Source organism: Sapajus apella, unplaced genomic scaffold, assembly GCF_009761245.1.
Source record: "Sapajus apella isolate SASKATOON/1434 unplaced genomic scaffold, GSC_monkey_1.0 scaffold97, whole genome shotgun sequence".
Classification (NCBI taxonomy): domain Eukaryota; kingdom Metazoa; phylum Chordata; class Mammalia; order Primates; family Cebidae; genus Sapajus; species Sapajus apella.
In genome coordinates, this window is record NW_022437037.1 from 4,041,081 (window position 1) to 4,050,397 (window position 9,317).

Consider the following 9,317-nt stretch of genomic DNA (forward strand, 5'->3'; position numbering starts at 1 on the left):
GTCCAGATCAGGATTCTGCTGGAGAAATGGAAGCAGAGACAGGTCTATGGTAGGAAAATTACTGTAAAGAATTGGTTCATGCAATTGTGGGGCTGGAGGAGCACATCTGGAATCTGGAGGGCAGGCTGTGGGAAAGGGTGGCTAGAAACCTCTCCCTGGGCACACAATGCTGTCCACAGGCAGTGAAGCCCCAGCCCTGTTCTTAAAGCCTTTCACCGGATGGAGTCACACCCACCCAGATTATCTGAGACAATCTCCCTTTCTTAAAGTCAACCCATCTTGGACAGTTTATTTATTTTGAGACAAGGTCTTGCTCTGTCTCCCAGGCTGGAGTGCAATGGGGCCATCTCGGCTCACTGCAACCTCTGCCTCCCGGGTTCAAGTGATTCTCGTGCCTCAGCCTCCTGAGTAGCTGGGTGCATGCCACCATGTCTGTGAATTTTTGTATTTTTAGTAGAGGTGGGGTTTTGCCATGTTCGCCAGGCTGGTCTCGAACTCCTGACCTCAAGTGATTCACCCGCCTCAGCCTCTCAAAGTGATGGGATTACAGGTGTGAGCCACCGTGCCTGGCTGGCGACCATGGACTTTAATCACATCTGCAAAATAACCTTCCTGGCAACACAGAGATTCCTGTTGGATTCAAGGTGTGGGGACTGCAGCCTCCCCAAGGGGACACAGGAAACTGACCATCGCACCACCCCTCCTCTCCCTCTGGTTTCTCGATCTTGCCAGCAAGAACACTGAGTTTCGGAAGTATCAGCCACTGGTCCCCGAAGCCAGGGCCAGGGTGGGGGTTGGGGGAGTGAGGAGTGAAGGCTGCGCTGAGCTCCTGAGTCAGGCCCTGCTGGATCCCAGGACTTTCTTGTGGTCCGCCTCCCAGTCCCCAGGATAAATTTCCACCTGGACCCCCAGCCCTCGGCCCCAGCCCCTCCTTCACTGTCAATCTCTGGCATGTGAAGTCTCCACAAGCTGGCCTGAGCAAGCCCCACGGGAGCCCAGGTTGAAGTGGGGCCAACAGCCTCCCTTACTGCCCTCATGGAGCTGCCAGTCTCCTGGGGGAGCCGCGGAACCTGAAACCTGGATCCTAGGTTCACGGGGGAGCTTACAGAGAGCCTCTGTTTTCCCTGATTCTGGGCTGTGCTCTGGGCTGGACTCCGTGGGCAGCGCGTAACCCTTGGCTGCAGGAAACCAGCCCAGTGGCTGTTTTGTTTTGATTGCACAAGCCGGGCGCAGTAGGCCAGGGCGGACATCTGCTGCTTTGGCCAGTCCAGCACCCAAGCCCCCCTTTTCTGGCGGGAGCCTCCCAGCTGCCTCGTGGGGACCTCCCCCGAGGTGTGCAGCCTGGGGAGTGGGCGGTCAGCCCAGATGCCCCTGTCCTGCCCGGTCCAGGGATGCGCCTTGTCTTAGTCTTTCTGTTGCTTATAACAGAATACCTGAAACTGGGTAATTAATAAAGAAAAGAAATTTATTTCTTCCCGTTATGGCAGCTCAGAGGTCCCAGGTTGAGGGGCCACATTTGGTGACAGCCTTCTTGCTGGTAGGGACCTGTGCAGTCTCCAGGCCGTGCCGGGCGTCACATGGCAAGGGGGCGGCGTGGCTCATCTGCTGACCGAAGCCTCTCTTCTCCTCACAAAGCCACCAGTTTTTCTCCCGTGATGACCCATTAACCCATTACCCCATTCACGAGGGCAGAATCCTCATGCTCCAATCACATCTTAAAGCTCCCACCTCTTAATACTGCCATACTGGAGATGAAGTTCATGACACATGAAGTCTGGTGGACACATTCAAACCACAGCAGGCCTGGAGCCCCGGCTTGGTCGCCAGCCCTCCTGCCCTGAAGATGGAAGCTCATTTCTCTTGCTTATAACCACAGAAACCTGACTGGTCAGACACTGACCGCCACCCCTGACGCCGCCCTGACTCCCTGCATGACCCTGGGCAAGATGGCCCCTCTCTGGGCCTCAGTTTCTCCATCAGCACGGCGGAACTTGCCTCCCATGCTGACACCCCATGGCCTTGTGGCTGCTTTGGTCGTGGTGGCTGACTTGGACTGGTATGTTTGCTGCTGAGGATGGTAGGGGCCTTCCCTGCCCTGACCCTTGAGGTCTATGGGCATGCCTGGTTGGGGAGAGGGGATGACAGCTGGGGAATCCTCAGCTTCTGTGTAGTTGGGCTCATAAGGACCAATGTCCTGGTACCAGGGTTATTGCTTTAATAGGCAATGGTGGGCCAGGTGCGGTGGCTCACGCCTGTAATCCCAGCACTTTGGGAGGCCGAGGTGGGCAGATCATGAGGTCAGGAGATCGAGACCATCCTAGGTAACACAACGAAACCCTGTCTCTACTAAAAATACAAAAAATTAGCCAGGCATGGAGGCACGCACTTGTAATCCCAGCTACTTGGGAGGCTGAGGCAGGAGAATCACTTGAACCTGGGAGGCAGAGGTCGCAGTGAGGCGAGATCTCGCTACTGCACTCCAGCCTGGGTGACAGAGTGAGATTCCATCTTTAAAAAAAAAAAAAAAAAAAGAATGAAAGAAAGAAAACAGGCAGCCTCCTCTTTAAACCCTTTTGCTTCAAATCTTTGGAAATCTGATAAAGGCTTTTAGCTGCTTTCCTTAGACCAAAAAACATTCCTTCACTCCCCTTATTCCCTCTCTGCACACTTTATTTTTATTTGTATTATTTTTTGAGGCAGGACCTTGCCCTGTCGCCCAGGCTGGAGCACAGCGGCGTGATCACAGTCCCGCAGCCTTGACCGCCCGGGCCCAAGCGATTCTCCCATCTCAGCCTCCCGAGTAGCTGGGACTACAGGTGCCGGCCGCCCTACCTGGCTCACTTTTGTTGTTATCGTAGAGACAAGGTCTCGCTGTGCTGCCCAGGCTGGCATGCTTTAGGGTACAGTTTCCAGAGGAGGTGTGGGAGCAGCCTTCAGAGGCCTGTCCTGACCTCTGGTGACCAGCCTGTGGGTTTCCAGGTAAGCACTTTGGCACACAGGTCACCGGGCACTTTGTTAGCACCTGCTCAGATCAACTCATCCACCCGAAGAGGCAGAGATCCCTATGTTTTCACCAAACCCTGGTTCACTGGTTTCCTCCCGGGCACGCAGCTGGACTGCATTTCCCAGCCTCCCTTGCAGTTGGCAGTGGCCACATGACCCAGCTCTGGCCTGCGGAACTGGAGCTGAAATAATGCAGCCCCTCTGCCCCTGGTTCAGCTCAGTCCACAAACATCCTGTCACCCACCCTTAAGCTCGATTCCTCTGCCTCCCCGGCTCCCTCTTTCTTCTCCTACACGGTGACTGCAGAGGAGGATCAGGTCTCAGACGATGACATGGTCGCAGGGTGAAGGGGCCTGGGCCCCTGAGTGACCGCATGGAGCAGAGCCCTTGTCTCCCTCCACCGGCCCCCAGGAGACTGTAATGCAAGCAAGAAACACACTTTTCTCTGGGAGCTGTTTCTCACATTTGTTATGACTAAGTCAACGTTTGCATCATTCCCATCCAGGGGAGGTTCTTTTCCATTGAAAAGGAATCCATCTTAGGGCTCCTTTAAAACAGAGAGCTCCTCCAGAGCCTTTGGCCTGGGATCCTGAAGCTGGAGAGTGTCTGCCACCAGCCCTGAGCCTCAGGCACCTTCTCTGGGGCTCTGATTGGCTTCCCCCCTTGCCCTCGGGGCCCCACCCCCACTTTCCTCCTTCCTTGCCTCTGTAGCCAGTGGCCTTCTTCTTCCATCCTGTGGCCTCCCATTTACTTTGACCATTGTTTGGGGTTGAAAGTTCAAGGTTCAGGGGTCAGCCATATCTATTTTTTCCCCTTCTCCCTGACAAATTGCTCCCTGTGCGCAGGCCCGGCCAGCTCCCTGCAAACTTCCTCCCGCATGGCGGAAAGCTGAGCACACAGGGGCTGCTTCGGAACGCCTCGTTCTTTGCAGCTCCCCAGTGTGGACGGCCCGGAGGGGGTTGCTCCCAGGATCCCATGTTCCCAGGGCACTTGGATTCCAGAGAGAGAAGCGGGCCTCTGCTTCCTGCTCATTTCCTAAGTGAGCCACTACAGGCTTCCGGACAGTGGAACCCAGGAGTCAGTCTGGGTGGCTGGCTCTGGCCTCTTTTCCCAGCTACACACAGCACCCTGGTCCCTGTCCCCAGCCCCTCCACTGCTGGGAGACCGAGACACAGGTCTAATGCCTGCCCAACCTGTCCCCACTGCGGGAAACTCTTTTCATCACCCTTCCTCCCAGGGAGGACCACTTTCCACCTTTTAAATAATTAAATTGGTCTCCAAGCACCAGTCACCAAACCCTTATGCCCTTGGTAACCTTCCAAATAATTAACAACGACTCTCCTTGCTGTGTGCCAGGCCCCACGCTAAGCCACTTATACCCCAGACACCAATCCCTGGGGATGGATGTTATCATTATCCCCATGTTACAGATGAGGAAGGTGAGGTTCAAAGGGCCTCCTGCCTCCCCCCTTCACCCCGCCCCACACCAGCTTTGAAGGCAGTGGCAGGGAGCCATGATCTTGTGCCCACGCCTCGCTCTCCCACCCCCCAGCAGTGGGAGAGATCGCCGGGGAGGGGGCACGAGGCCGATCCCTCTCCTGGGGGCTTCCTCGGCTCCAAAGCTCACTGACACTTGGGTCTCCTTCCTCTCCTCTGACCCTCCCTTGGACCCTCTGCTGCACCCTCAGCTTGTCCAGCCCCTCCTTGAGCTCGACCCCTCTCCCTCCCACCATCAAAAGCGTCTGTGGCAGGGCTTGGCTCTGTTTGGTTTCTCCAGAGCCTGCCCAGAGAGCTCTGCCTCTCGGAGGTTGTGTGCTCACTTTGCAAAACAGCAGAAATTTATAGCCCAAGTAATTGATCACGGCGCTTCTGCCTCCCTCCGTCTCTCCTGGGCTCCTAATTCCCTTCTCCCGCTCTTCTCTTTTTTCTCAGCGCGCCATCTGTGGTGTCAGAGAAAAGGAAGCCAAAAGGGGGGGGGTGTTTCTAGTCCCAGTTCTGCCAATTACGAGTCACATGAACCTCAGTTTCCCCATCCACAAAACGGAGAAGCTAATAATACCTGCTCACAAGTGTGCCGGGCCTGTGGATGCCGGGGCCGGGAGGGGCACGCAGACAGAGTGACTTCTGACTCCGGGCCACCATGTGGGGTGCGGGGTGGGGTGGGGGCCACCTTGCCGATGCGGACACTGGGGCCAAGAGAGCTCAAGCCATTCACTCAGGGTCACAGAGCCGGCAAACAGCAGCCCTGGGGCTTGAACCAGGTGAGTTGTGCCTCCAAGCTGGCACCATTAGGCTACACTCCCTCTACCCCAGCCCCAGGGCCCATCGGAAAAGGGGTGAGCCTCGCCAGGCCTCCCAGACCCCTATTTCACTCCGTTCTGGATCTAACTGTGGGGCGGGAGCAGAGGCCGCTGGGGCAAAGGGAGCACTTTGCAAACTGTGGAGAGCTGCGAGGACGGAAGGAAACGTCACGAACATTCCCATCCCTCTTCGGTGCCGCCCCCCGCCCCCAGACCCCTCCACTGTCCACTGTGTGGGGACTCGCTGGGACCTAAGAGCTTCCCTGGCCCTCAGCTGCTTGCCTCTCCCTCCAGAGAAGCTCCAGCCAGGCCCCTACACCTGCCAGCCTCCAGGAAGGCCCACAGAACCTTCCAGAACAACTCGCAAAATGACTCTGAAGAGCTCTTCACTTGCCCTTCCATGGCAGATGAGGCACCAGGCCTGGGAGGGGCGGCCCAGGTTCTTGCCTGAGCTCTGGGGAAGGGGGGTCCCAGGGCTGGAAACTCTCCTCCGAGTCCCACTCCAGGGCAGGCGGGGCTGACGGCCCTTCCTGCTCCCTGCTGTTCAGTTCCGGGGGGCGAGTGCTCCAGGGGGGTACATGCAAGTCTGTTTCCCTCCACCTCGTCTAGCCTTGTCTCTGCCCGTGCTCGTCTCTCAGTGTCTCGCTGTCTCTGTGTGTCTCTCTCTCCAAGCCCCCAGCCCACAGGTGCAGACTTGCTTTCTCCCAGGCCTGGCCCCCAAAGCCGAGCCCAGCTCCTCGGGGGTTTGCATCCAAGGTGCTCGCAGCGCCCCGGCCTCCTCCCGTCCCCGTCCCCACGGCAGCCCCGGGTGCCGCGCTGGGCAGGGCGGTCCGCAGCTCGGGGAGGGGGGCACGTTCTGCTCCCCGCTTTCTGGCGGGGACCGCAGGCTCCAGCCCCGGCGGCTCCTGCTCCCGCCTGGCTGGCGGAGATGAGAGCCGGCTGCAGGGCCGGGAGCGAGGCAGCAACACGCAGAACAAACAGAATTTTTTTTTGCAACTAGAGGGGGAAGCACAGAGCTAAAAATAAAACGAAAAGATCAGTATCTGTCAGTCTGACAGCTGATTGGCTGCTCGGAGATGCATATAATTACCAGCAACTGGCGCTGGGTAGGCAAAGCCGGGAGAAACTGCTGAGACGAGGTTAGGATTTAACCTTTAAATTCTGGAGCCATCGGAAACCGAGGGGAGGACGCCCGGGTGTCGGTGCTAATGAGGCTGGGGGCGGGCCGGGGGGTGCCTCTGGGTCCGGGGCAGGTCTCGGGGCCTCCGGGGGAAGGCCCTGGGAGCCCTTGGCCCTGGCGCCTCCGCCATCAGACTGGGAATGTCTCTGATTGGGCGGCCAGGAGGCGGTGGCCCTGCTCGCTGCCCAGCTGAGGGGTGTCGTCTTCCGCGAAGTTAGGGTCTCACCTGGGAGGCAGGGAGGGAGGGGGCTGCCTGAGGCCCTGGGCTCCTCCGGGCCGGCACACCCCGTCTCACCCTGTCTCACCCACATTCCTTCGCGTTTCCCCGCCGGGTGTGGATTCCAAAACCCATCCTCACTCCCCTCCTTCCTTCACCCCAAGTCACCCCTGTTCCCAGCTCTGTTTCTTGCCCCGCCTGTTTCTGCACCTCAGGCTTGTCCTAGGGCCCCGAGACCTCCCTACGCCTCGGTTTCTTCATCTGTTAAGGGGAGGTGATGGAAACTGGGCCCACCTGACTGCTGGCCAAATGCCAGAGCCACTGTGGTCCCACCTTGCATGTGGATTCTCTCGCCTGAGCCAGGAGTCAGGAAATCACGGTTCTAGTCCAGCTGGGAATTGTCCCAGTGTGAACTGGGAGTAAGAATTCCTGCCCTCTGACCTCTCCTGGTGGCAATGGGGACCACGTGAGATGGTGTATGTGGCCTTGAGCAATAAACCCACCTGTGGGGAGAGGTGGGCGAGGACACCTGCAGCTCCTTGAACCCAGCACTTTGTTTCTTCCAGGCCTTTGCCCAGGCTGTGGACTCTGCCTGGAAGCCCTTTTCTTCCCACTAAAGCCTTTCCCTTCAGTGCCTCTTCCTCTGGGAAGCCCTCTCTGGTGCCCAGCCTGTCCTCTTCTGCCCCCTCTCAGTTCTGCATCCCATGCTGAGGCCCAGATTGCCTGCTTTGCACACAAGGCTGTGAGCTCCATGAGGGCAGAAACCACACGGTTCTTCACAGCTGTGTTGCCCGGGCCTGGCCTGGAGCCCCTCAGGAAGCGAGACATCTGAATCCTCTGCCCTGTGCCCCTGGCAGTCAGCAGAGCCACCTTGGCCAGACCACCCCGGCCTGGAGCAAGCAGCAGCCTCGTGGGTGGGGAACCACTTTTTCCCTGGCACATCAGCAGCCCTAGGTGCTGCACGAATATTTGGCTCTGCATTCGGGGCACTGAAGCCCAGGGGACACTGCCCTTTGTGTGTGCTACCTAAGAGAGAATGCAGCCTTCGAGGAGGCAGGGGTAAGCGTGATCCCAGGCCCTGTTGTCCCCTCCTAAGAAAGTTCCCGGGTCTGCCTGTCCAGTCCCAGCCTTTTCCCCGTGCTGTCTGGGATGGTGGGTGGACCTGCTGCTGAGCGGTGGGACCTAGAAGACCCATAGTGACCTAGAGGAGGCACTGCCCAGATCTCCTAAGTGGGGTTCGGTGCAAAGGGCAGGTGGGTGAGGGAGGCAGAGAGAAACTGATTAGTCACTCACACGTCAATAGTCCAGCTGTGTGCCTACCTCTCTCACACACTTTGTCGGGATTATTTCCTAGAATTCCCACAATGGCCCCTTGGCAGGTGATGCAGGTGTTATCTATGATGTGCAGATGAGGAAACTGAGGCACAGAGTCGTTACTCGATGCACGCACGGGCCCACAGTTGGGGAGGACAGAGGCTGGATCTAGCCCAGTCCCTGGTCTCCCGGGGCCAGGCCCAGTGCTCCCGCCTCTCTGATAAGGATGAAAAGGAGGGAGTGGGAAGGGAGATATTCCCAGGCAACTACCATGAGACCTTCCAGCAGAGGCTTGAAAACGTTTTGTGTGTGTGTGTGTGTGTGTGGTATGCAAAGGAATTCCCCTTTGGTGTCGCTTTGAAAGATTTCAGGAAGATTTAAACGGCTTTTCAATGATTTGGGGGTGTCAGCCTGGTGTTTTCTTGAGCGTGACACCATGATGAGACTGGCCCCCCAGGCCGCCCCGTTTACTCAGGTTATGGTAATAGAACTGCAGCCGCAAAAGCAGCCTCCGCCCACTGAGCACTCATCCTGGGGGCCATGCCGGACTCAGCCTTGACTCGGATGCCCGCCCTGAGCCCACCTGAGAAAGGGATCATTTCATCCCTGCGTAATTTCCTTACAGCTGATGTCAGAATCTGCTTGTCTCTAAACTCACCGTCTCCCCCTGATAGGAGTGAGCTTGGCGAGGGCTCCAATCTGGTCTCTCCCATTCATTGCCGAGTCCCTGGCACCCTAAGTGGAGCAGCTAGTCAATAAAGCTTTGCTGGACACATTTCAGATGAAGAGACTGAGGGTCAGAGAGGTCACATGGCTTGCTTGGAAGAAGCATCAGATTTGTGGGGCTCAAGAGTCCATTTCTGATTCCCACGTCACAACCCAAGAGAGCCTCAGAGCCTGAGTCTTCCCCACTCCACTCATTCTCAGACCTGTACTAAAACCAGTGAGGCCTCTGAACTGCTGCGTGCTCCCCAGCCTTTTCCTTGCTTATCTGGGAATCAGGCAAAGGTTGGCCAGAGTGAGCTCAGTCTCAAGGAAGTTGCATTCTTCTGGAGTCACTTGGATGTCCCTGTTTTGCATGACCTGATTCAAATTTTCCATCTTCATCACTTTGATTCCCACTCTGAGATCACCTTACTATGTGATGACTGGCTTGGGTAATTCACATGTGCATGGATGCCTGCTGCTTATCTTCTGTGGGGCCCCTGGTTCGGGGGGGTTTCAGCAGGTGTCCTGGTGAGACTGGGGTTATAATCAGACCCTCTCAGGGTTGGAGCTTGGCCCTATCACTGAGTGACCTTGG

General features: G+C 57.3%; 1 pseudogene; it reads left to right on the top strand.

The window, feature by feature from the left end:
• The first annotated feature begins 6,385 nt into the window (after positions 1–6,385).
• LOC116535957 lies at positions 6,386–8,800 on the top strand (annotated as a pseudogene).
• The last annotated feature ends 517 nt before the right edge of the window (positions 8,801–9,317 follow it).